Here is a 5,835-nt window from a genome sequence, read left to right as displayed (position 1 = left end):
TATCCTCCTTAGCTCATTGAAGTTCGCCCTCCTAAAATCTTGTTGCTGTCTTGAGGCTGGAAGAAAGTTCAGAATTTCCTGGGGGGGAACTCTCAGCTTTCTTTTAAAATCAAGTCCTTTGGGAACTGTGTGAAAGTTGTTTATACCACTTTTATTAGTCTGCATTAACTGATAGTTGAAATCACAGAACATTGTAACTTAATAGAAAAATATTTCTGTGGTACAGTTTCTGTGAAAATTAAATTGTACATATTGAGATAAAAGGTTCTGATCAGATGCAATCAGTGTTTCAATGTCCCTGTTCCAATGCCGAGCTGTTCCAGGATGTAATTTTAAAAGTTTATGCTGGTATCTGATAGGATTTTCAAGCCAACACAGAAGGGCTCAAGTCTCACACTGAGAAATGTGTTTTTGGAACCTAATAATGTGTCTTTGAAAGTTAGAACTCATGTTTCCCACTTTGACAGCATGCTCTTGTCCTTTCTGAAGAGGTTATTCTTTATGTGGCATCCTGAAAAGTTAATTTTAATTATTTGGGGGAATATGGCTACATACAGCTCCTGGTTGAGATTACCACTGCATGTCATAGTTAATTTGGAATCAGGATTGTGCCATGTGTCTTCCAGACATGGGGCAATAGAATGCATTAATGCACTGGTTATTCCCATTCCAGTGCAAAGACCTGGGTTAATTGTTATGGTCACATTCTCATTAAAACCATCTTTTTCCAGACTCTACATGGGGCTGGAGCTGGGAGATCAGAATACAATATATCTGTCAGCGCTTGCTTTTTAGCACAGGGCCTGAGAAAGTTGCATGGGAGTGGGCAGGAGAGGAGGCATTAGAGAAACTTGGAGGTTTGGGCAGAGCAGAAGGGTGTGTCTTCATAGTAAAGGGGGTTTGCTTAACTGCAGGGCCAGGCAAGAAGAGGAAAACTGCCTATATGAGATTAGAGAGGGAAGGAGAAGCCACATGCTAGTCCGGGGCCCTGAACCCCTGAGACACCTCTGAGCTGCAACAAAGGTTAGGAAATGGTGAATAAATATTCATACTCTTTACCCTAAATGCTGTGCTGCTTTTGCTAATGGAAGTAAAGTATTTGGTGTTTGGGAAACCTTCCAAAGTATCTTTATTTGTTTGCCTTCACTACTGCATACATCTCAGGAGATAAGCTGTAAATACAGAGTCCTTGAGGGCACAGACAGAAGTGACAATTTGTGCCCAATCTGGTCACAGAAAGTGAGCTATAGCCTTGATCAAACACAGGTGCATGGTTGCAGACAGCTTAAAAATGGCTGATTGGGTGAAAATCTGAACCCTCATTGTATGAGGGGTCAGATGAAGATGTTTCAAAACAGAGTGACTTCTGTAACTTCTGTCTGTAAGACTCAGAGCTCTGAGAAAGGGGGTACTTCAGTAAATGGAGTATTTGGGTAGCTCAGCGCAGGTTCTGGGGCTGCAAAGTCCCAGCTAGGTGAAGGAAAAGCACATACAGAGCCTGTACCTCAGAAGTGTGCCCAAGAGGTCAAGGAAAGGGCCAGTGTTGCAGCCTATGAAGAACAAAGGAAGATTTAGAGCACAAGGATTCAGTATGGAGAGACTGAATAAATGAAGTTTAGTGAATGATCAGTTGGGGAGCTCTGCCAGTGTCATTAATTATCATTTTTCTAATTCAAATATGACGTTTTATTAGTGTAATGAGGTAATAAAGTAAATAAGTTCTATTTTACACTGGCAGTTGAATACAATTCTGTTAAAAATACTTCTCATCTTGGAATCTCTTCATCTGTTTCTTAAGGGACCCAATTTAATTTAAGCAAGTAGCAAACAATGTCTTTTTCCCTGTCCTTTATGGCTGAAGAAGGTCAAAATCTAATTGAGTTCCAGCGTACTGGATTCTGTCTCAGAGGACAGAATCCCAATCTTTGAATTGCTGCACTCCACAAGTATGTAAGTCTCTAGTCTAGTCTTTTTGAAGTGTTTTTTTCTTTAATTAAAAAAAAATCTATTCCTTGAGTCTCTGCAGAAAAGTTCAACTCAAATCTTAATGTTGAAAGAGTCACTGAATTCAGGAATATGCATTTGAACACTTTTGGATTTTGAATCAAAGAACCAAAAATTTTACGCAATAATTGTAACTTTCTGTTCCATGAGTTCCATTAGGAAAGCTTCATGTTTGCACTATAGATTTCTCTATCTTCCTGACAATGTGCCCTTTACTCTGAAGGATAGAACTGGAATTAAAGCGTAAATTAAAAATGAGTGAATGGTTGAAAGGTTGAAGTGGAAACGGGGAAAAGAAGTCTTATATCTGTTGAAAAGCTTCAGTGTCATCTGACATAAGAAATTGACCCCTGCCAATACCAGCATAGGTTGAATCAGATACTAATATTACTAGCACTTTAGTAGAGTAAAACAGGTATAGATATGCTCAAGTGTGGTTATTATTATGGCTTACAGGGCATATATAATATATTGTACCCTATAGATCATTAATTATATGATGATTTAGAGAACAAAGGTGCTATTACCTAAGACTTTAAGATGACACATTTCTTTGTCATCAGATGTATTTGAATATATTTCATAACTTCCATTTTTAAACATAAATCAAGTAGTCCAGAGAAATGCCACATTGTTTCCAAAATAAGGCTGTTAAAAATGCCTTTTATAAAACAAAAGCAGTACATATTCTTGTATTATACAGCATCTGAATATGTTCAGTGGTGAATTATTTATATTGTCAAATGTATCTGACAACAGTGTGTTTATGCTAGGGCATCCCAGATGTACAATCTCTGCATGCTATTGAAACATGTAAATATTAACTATCTTGAATTGCATTTTTTAAAATAATATTTATAACGGGCTTAAAATATTCACATGTAGGATTTTTTTAAACTTCTACAGCAAGTGCATGCTCAGATAAGGATAGCTGGCAATATTGTACTCACAGTGAAAAACATAAATTTAACTCTCAGTCATATCAGTAGTTCTGATTCTATACTGAAAAATCATGAAAATGCAATTCTAGACAAGCAAAAAGCAATTAATCACAGGAAACAAAATCAGAACAATGCCTCCTCCAGTTAAAAGTCCCTTAATTTAGTTGTTAAACAAGACATTATGGAACACTGAGTGCAATTCCAAAGTGAAGTTTGCAAACAGCAGCTCATTACTATTGGTATGAGGAATATTAAAATACATCAAGAGTTCATTAGCATTACTCATGGACATACTAAGTTGTGCAGTAATTGTACCTTCCTGGGTCCAATCATATCTTTGAATGATTGACATTAAAAAATCAGTTGCATTTATTATATAAAATAACTAGAACTCATGTCGGATAAACATTATCTCAGTTTAAGATGTTTGGGTGAGAAAACAAAAGGAAATTGTATTATTGCAAGGTCATGAGACTTCAGATTAAATTGATTTTTAAAGGTTACTTTCAATGGGATAGGTAGTACTATAAATAATTACTTTATCTCAAAAGTAAATCTGTTTCTGAGATTAGAGGGAACCAGGCCACTGATCCAAGTCCACCTTTCTTTGTTCAGTTTTTAAAACCTCCAAAACTACTTTTGAGTTCAAATCTTTGGTAGTTTCAAAATTGTTTTAAAATGTAAAAATATGAGACAATTTCCTAACCCTAATCAGTAATACACGTGTGCTAATCATATTCAATTTTGAATGTTGAGTAAATAAAGTAACAAGTGCATGTGTTTTTAAGCACATAATTGAAATGGTTACAACTTTTCCCCCAGAATGTTGATAAAGCACCAAGAATTTTCTATAGATCCAACTCCTTACTGAATTAGTAGCTGGTATGTTCAGTTAAGGGGTTCATTAAGAGAGAATTTTTCAGTGGGTCTGCAATGGTATCTTGCAGACGTACAGTGTAGGAAAAGCCTTGTTTTACAGTAAATATTTTAAGGGGAGGGGGAATCTCGTACACAAGGGCCACATCCAGATGAATGCAGCTGTGCATAGGTGGCGCCACAGACATGACTGCAGTGCCACATACCACACATTCAGATGTTCTCAGCACTGCAAGAGGGCGCTTCCTGTGCACGTGCTGCTCCCTTTTTTTTTCCTGCAACTTTTTTTGACCTCTGGGCATGCTGTTCAAAAGTGGAGCCAGGTTGCCCAGAGCTGCGGTGCAGCTGCTAGCCAGGCTCCACCTGGCAGAATTACTGCTGCAGCAGCCCCAGGAGGCACCCAGCACCCCAGGTAAGGCAGCCTCTCCTACCCCACCTGGGATAACTTGCTGTGCACCAAATTGCATGTGCCACAGGTGTTCCCCGGGGACAAGTAGTGGTGGTGCAAGGTGGACCACCGTTAGTTGTCTGTGGGGAACTAAATGTACATACTCATGTGGACGCAGCCAAGATGTTCATGGTTTTAAATTCAGCACAGTCATGCCAGATATAATGAATATTATTTTTCATTTAGTTCTTGCATACCTTTCATACCCTTTTTCAAAACCAAAGAGGCAAAACTTAGTAGGATCAAGAGGAAAAATGATCAGATACTGTTTTATACAACAATGTATTTGAATCCTGAAACTAACCAAATTACAGAGGTTCTTGTCCTTGGCATGAATTATTATTGTTGATAGTCCTTTGCTCTTTCATGCAGGAAAACTCCCTAGTGGAGGAAAAGCCAGAAAGGCAATTAAATCACATTTCCCACCCACGCCTCATTCTTCTAATATGTGCAACAGCACAGAGTAAAATCTACATTAGAAAAGGTCCCATATCAATCCCAAATTTAAAAATTATTTGTTGTTTCTGTTATGGTACAGATGAGTCATCACCCAGTACTGAAACTCATTTATGTTCAGAACTATGTGGCAAGTGTTTCTCTGAAAAGTTTTTCCATATCAGTTGACAAGCTGAGTGTATGGGAAAAGAAAGTGCTATCCCAGTTTTACAGATGGGGAACTGAGGGGTGGGCTGATTATGAAACATGCCCAAGATCTGTCACTATTACTCCATTGACATTGATATTGCTCTATTGCACTGTTGACAATGACATAAGAATTTTTGTATGTGGACTTACTGTCATTTTAGTGAGTCAGTAGGAAGTGTTAGCCTGGCAAACAAACCATCAGGAAGCCCCAGTCCTAATTCCACTATCCTGTTTCTTGGGTCCAGTCAAGAGGCCCCTCTGTTTTTATCTCCAAAGAGCAATCAGGTAAATTGAACTTTGTGGGTGAGGAAATCAGGGTCAGAAAAGAAACTGTTATTAGAACCTTGAGCAGGAGAGACAGAATTTGGCCAGAACCAATAGAGATTAATTTTATTTAGGAACTGGCTTGGAAAGGGAAGAAAATTTTAACCCTGAGAGGGTGGTGGAAACAAAATGGAAACAGAGCATGAGATAACAGGAGAAACCGATATGGAAAGGTGGGGTGATGAAGCCAGTAAGGGAACTGTAGGAGGCAAAGAGAATCAGAAAGGTTGGTGGATAGAACTGCAAGTGGGATCAGATGATAGAATATTTGGGGTGACCGGGGAAGGGGCACAAGGTGATGTGTTTTAGAGGCAATGTTACACCAACACTTGCTCACACTGAGCCCCCCTAACACCCAAAGTATATCCCACCAGAATTGCATGCTAGAAGTCAGTCACTTAGCCTTTTTGGTCACAAGTAGTGACTCTTTCAGAGGGAGAGTATGAGGAAACAGAATTTGGGTGCAGAATGAGGGTTGGACATTTTGCAAGGTATATAAGAAATGCACCAAATTTCCCCAAAGGCCAGGTGAGCTGGGAGGGTAACCCTAAAGACATGAGGGAGGGTTGACTCTTCATTACTTTCCTGAAAATGCTG

The sequence above is a fragment of the Gavialis gangeticus genome, unplaced genomic scaffold, assembly GCF_001723915.1.
Source record: "Gavialis gangeticus isolate Ggan-Ray unplaced genomic scaffold, GavGan_comp1, whole genome shotgun sequence".
NCBI lineage: Eukaryota > Metazoa > Chordata > Crocodylia > Gavialidae > Gavialis > Gavialis gangeticus.
Note: the sequence above shows the minus strand (reverse complement) of the source record.